The 5264-nt window shown below is 42.2% G+C and overlaps 1 long non-coding RNA gene across 1 annotated transcript; it reads left to right on the forward strand.

Annotated features, from left to right (window-relative positions):
* The first annotated feature begins 44 nt into the window (after positions 1-44).
* On the forward strand, positions 45-2068 carry LOC118599685. The gene is made up of 2 exons (XR_004949138.1): positions 45-1243; positions 1332-2068. It is a non-coding gene; the product is annotated as an uncharacterized LOC118599685 (long non-coding RNA).
* Positions 2069-5264: the final 3196 nt, after the last annotated feature.

Genomic DNA, 5264 nt, shown 5'->3' on the forward strand with positions numbered 1-5264 from the left:
CCCCCATCACAATGAGACTGTGAACTTTAAGGGGTTGGGGACAGTTGATGTTGGAGTTCTTAGTGCATTAACACGAAAAGCTGAAAATGCCGTGAACTTTACTCAAGACTCTTTTAGCGTGATCTAAAATAAGGGATGTAGAGAAATCCAGGGGTCTTTGGAGCTGTTTTTTATGTGCACACATACGCACACACACACATTCAAAAGACAGAGGAGAGCTGGACCTGAGCCGAGGAGTCACAGGTTAAAACAGTGGTGAAGGGTCTGCTAACATGCCTGGTTCCAGGGGATGAATGGTGGGTGTAGGGTCACCTCTGAACGGGTCATACTTCAAATGGGATCACAGCCCCACTCCATCTGACACCGACATCCAGCCTCCGCCTTTTGCCATGAGAGGTGACGGTTAAATGTTTTAGCATCCAGGTCAGCGCACGGTCATCTGCTGACCCGCCAGTGAAGGCTTAAGTTATCTGAAGCGCTCTTCTTGATAAATGACCACTCAGTGCAAGGAGCTGTAACCTTGCTCTGCTTATCAGCTGAGGTCCCACACCAGTGCAGTCAGGGATGTTTTTTTCTGTCACTTAGAAATATAACAGATACATTTTTGTTATCATAACAGCAACAAACTTTTTCTCTTTATTTTAAAAGGTTTATCCCTTCCAAATCATGCTGAACAAACTCTTTGATGGTGTTAGTTTTTCTGCATTGGCTTATCAGAAAGGGCTTTTTAGTACTTCAATTGCAGTCATTCACTTCTCCACTCTATTCCCAAAGACCCTTGAGGTAACAGTTTGTAGTTATTAGATGCTAAACAATTACAGTTTTACATCAAAGAACCTTTTTTTTTTTTTTATCCTCCTACCACCAACGCAAATGTGTACTCTGTAGAGGAGATTTCTAAACTTCAATATCTCCCAACTACTCTATACTACTGATTTCACACATTGTTTTACCTACAGAGGACTTCTGAGGCTTTTCCATGATGCCACATGTGAAGGGGTGGGGCTCTGGGAGTTGAAGTTTTTGGTAAATTTAATAAAAAAGTGACAGTACACTTTTTTTCTCTAGTAGTCAGGATGATATATCATATGGAAAGTGAGGATTTAATTCCCAAAAGCAGCAGTTCAAAACTCCTCTGCACATCCTGATTGGACCCAACTGCCAGCACTCATCTCATCAGCAACAGTCAGCTATGTAGGAGGGGCCTGCTCCAGCATTCATCACCTGTTCGTTACCTTACCTGGTGAAGTACCCTGGCTTCGTACTTCTACTTTTAAAGTTTAAGCTAAACTCATTTTCACTCATGCTCACGTTTCATTCCCTTTTGCCAGGATTTACATACCACGTGCTGCTGGGTCCAACTTCTCTCACCACTGCCAAGAGCTCCATCATCTGCCTCACTACAATACTACGCCATCATCACCCAACTCACCTCCTGAATCTTCGCTCCGATGTCCGGACACGTTCTTGTTCCCGTCTGCCTTTTCCTGCTGCCACTCCGCTCCTTCTTCAGTGCCCAAACTCTCAACGGATATCCATCATTGTGGGAATGTGTGCGTTCATGGATGAATCGGACTGTGAGGCACTTTGTGTCAGATTCCGGCCCCACCTCCCCCTGCCACTATTAACTGATTCTGAACATTTGGGTGCTCTCCTGTTTAAGACTGCCAAACTCTGTAGCAGATTGTGGTCATTTTCACCTTGTTATCCAGGGTACCTGTCTCACCTGAGTTCTGCCTCGTCTCGACCCCACTCTCGTCTTGGACCTCCATACCTCCATTCCTGCTTTAGACCTGTTTTGACCTCTGTGCTTCCAACCTGTAATCATTTGCTTTTTTTTACCTGCTCCTCTTGATTCCTCCGCTTCTCTGAAACTGTTCCTATTTACGTTCTTGTGGATTACAGAACTTCTCCTTTGGATTATTGCATCTAGCGTTGAGTTTCCCTCCGCTACCTTATCCTGTATTTACTCAGCGATTGACTCTGACTCTTTTTTTCAGAGAACACTCAGACGCCCCCTAGTGTTTGGAGGACTTCACTGCCTGCCATAATAAACTGCTTAAAACTCTCCTCCTTGAGACATTGCATTTTAATGTCCACCTTCACCCACCTATCCTGACACTTTAGGTCTTTTAACCCTTGTGCTATCTTATGGGGTCCAGATGACTCCAGTTTTACATTGTTGTGTTAGCCTTCCCATGACAAATGTAGAAAAAGGTGGATAGGATTTTAAGTCCGCCACGGACACCAGTGAAAATCGAAAATCATTGAAGAAAAAAAAAAAGTTTGGCACTCTGTCTTGTGGGGTCCAGATGACCCCACTCCCAAAGTCAACATACATAGGGTAGCACAAAGAAGGTAGTAAAGCGCGTAAAGGTATTTCAAGTAGCACATTTAAATACACCCAATAAAGTTGTGTGATTGCTGATTTTGAAACCATACTGATACCATTTCACATTACTACAACCATGTTTTTCATCAAATCAACATTGAAAATTTCAACTGAGTTTTACAGTGTTTCTGAATAAATATAGAGTTAAATACAAATGCACCATTAAACCCACTGTGATCATGACTCATGAACAAATAAACCCAACGATGTATGTTAGCGAGCCCTACTAGGCTCTCTGACTTCCCACGCCTCTGTCTTTTGTCCTTCCTGTTTACTTCTCCATCCCGTGTGCTCCCCCCACGCTCAAAAGCAATCCTAAGCGCAGAAATACCTGTGTGTGTCCCTGCTGCGTGTGGTGCAGTTGAGGTTATCTGCTCTGAGGTCTCGAACGGTGTTTCCGAGATGGAGACAGGGAGGGCTCAATTGAAAGAAAAGAGAAAAAGCGAGGGGGAGTCCCTGGGTGATTGTGTTGTGTCCAACCAGCAGCTCTTACGTGACTTCATTTAGATTTACATCGCCTGCTAAATTAGAATAATCACCTCTAGAGCACTGTGTGCTTTACCTCATTTCTTACTCTCTTTTACTCATTTTGTCCTTTTCTTTTCACTATTCTATCAGTATCAGAGGCCTTTCTGATGTGGTTTGCAACTCTTTATCTATTTAATGTTTTTTTTAAACGTCTTGTTTGAAAGTGGTTGGTACAGAAACTTTATATTAATGGACTCAAACTTCAAACAATTTCTCAAATAAAGAGGAATTACTATCTAAATTACATTATTTGTCTTCATTGTTGTAAAGACTGTCAGAGCCCCATGCTCTGCTGTAATATTGTCATAGAGAATCATTTGCCTGTAACCATTAAGGGCTGCACGTGTTTTCAGCAGTTATCTTAGGACAGTCAAAGCGACAACAATACGGTTTTTCTTTAGTGATTCATCAGGTACAAATGAAAACAATTCACACATCATTGTTAACTTTGTTTTCCACTTAAAGTCTGAAATGAAAATCTCTGACTCTGCAGTTTAAGCTGCTTCTGCTTTTATGAGAAGCAATATTGTGCAAAATATGCCACTCATAATTTGATTAAATGTTTTGACAAAAGACTGGTCTCTGATAAAGACAGATGATACGATGAATCACAATAACAGGGAAAGGCTTTAAATTATACAAGAAATAACACAAGAAAAATGAACTAGCTCAATGGCCTTGTGGTAGAGTGTCCATCCTGATACTGGAAGGCCGTGGGTGCAAATCTAGGCCAAGTCCTGAGCGCGGCTGTGTCTGCAGCTCACTGCTCCCTCAGGGGATGGGTCAAATGCAGAGAACAAATTTCACACTGCTGTGAGTGACGACTAATGGGACTTTAAGTTTTAGTTAGATGTTAATTAAAAGTCTGTAATATAGGAGTTGGAAGGGAGGGATGACAGGGAAAAAACTCATACTCTTTGAACTACAGTAACTCCTCTACCGTTAACATACAGATTCTGCGCCACTGTGCACCCCAATATTAAATTAAAATTAAATTAAGAAAAAGTCAACATGCTAAAGCACCAGCATTATGGGTTAAAATTTAATTGAATTCTATTGATTGGTATAGATCACAGGTGTCAAACTCCAGGCCTCAAGGGCCAGTGTCCCACATGTTTTCCAACAATCTGCCATTGAAGCTCCTTATTAGTCATACACACCTGATCCAGGTAATCAAAAGCAGATAGGGAAATATTTCTGCAAAACCAGCTGAACGTCGGCCCTTGAGGCCTGGAGTTCGACACCTCTGGTAGTTGGTTGTTAGGATACGGTTTTCAAAATCTTCAAAAACATCCACTCCCCCAAAATGCTAGATATGCTGTAATTATGGTCAACTTAGCAGTCAGTATAATCTTGCTTGATGCACTTTATAGTGCAGTGTCCCATATATATGACATCATTTCAAAACTAGACCATTCATTGACATTGTGCCCTATAATCGGATGCACCCTGTAGTGCAGAAAATGCAATACATTTTGGGTAACTTGATTGAAATGAGTCAAATGCAGCAATATTGGATATCTTAGACACATTATTACAGTGTTGAACACATTAGTGAAACTCTGTTTTAGGCTGTATTCAGACTGGACACATGTGGTGGGCCGTGGTGCGGTGGTTGACCCCTGATCGGAAGATTGCAGGCTCAATTCCCACCCTGCCTGCTCATGTGTTGAAGTGTCCTTGGGCAATACACTGAACCCTGAATTGCCCCTGATGGAGTTTAGCGCCAGGGCTCGGCAGCAGTGAATGTGTGTGACTGGGTATGACTGGGTGAAAGGGTCTATGACCGCTATACAAGTATACGCCATTTACCATGTAAAGTAAACCAGAGTTTGTTTTCCCCAAAAATCCGGAACAAAAGTTCAGTCTGAATACAGTCAAGCAAGTCCTGCCCTGGGACCAAGACCCGCTCTCATCTTTCCAGGTGGTCTCAGTTCGTTTACAATCGAAATGAACTTCGCTACGCTCTGAGTTTCCTCAGTCTGAATACGATCCACTCCGGGAGCGAAATAATAATTACAGTTACCAAAATGGCTACGCAACCAGTCATTAGCGGACAAACGTGGTGCAGCAATAAAACAGCAACTCATTACAATGTGGTCGGATGAATCCCGGTTAATTAAAACAACTTTTAACGTGATACACACTGCTTCTCACACTGTTTTGCCAACAATCTATAAGTCAAAAACACTTATCACCATACCTCGTAGCCATAGCTTCCTCTGTAACTGCCTCGCTGCATGCCTAAGTTGAAGTAAATAGTGTATGTACAGACCTTCAAAACTGACTGGCGAAATTTTAATAAGGTAACTATATTGATCATTATTTACAAACCGGAGCATCT

The sequence above is a fragment of the Oryzias melastigma genome, linkage group LG15 (assembly GCF_002922805.2).
Source record: "Oryzias melastigma strain HK-1 linkage group LG15, ASM292280v2, whole genome shotgun sequence".
NCBI classification, from domain to species: Eukaryota; Metazoa; Chordata; class Actinopteri; order Beloniformes; family Adrianichthyidae; genus Oryzias; species Oryzias melastigma.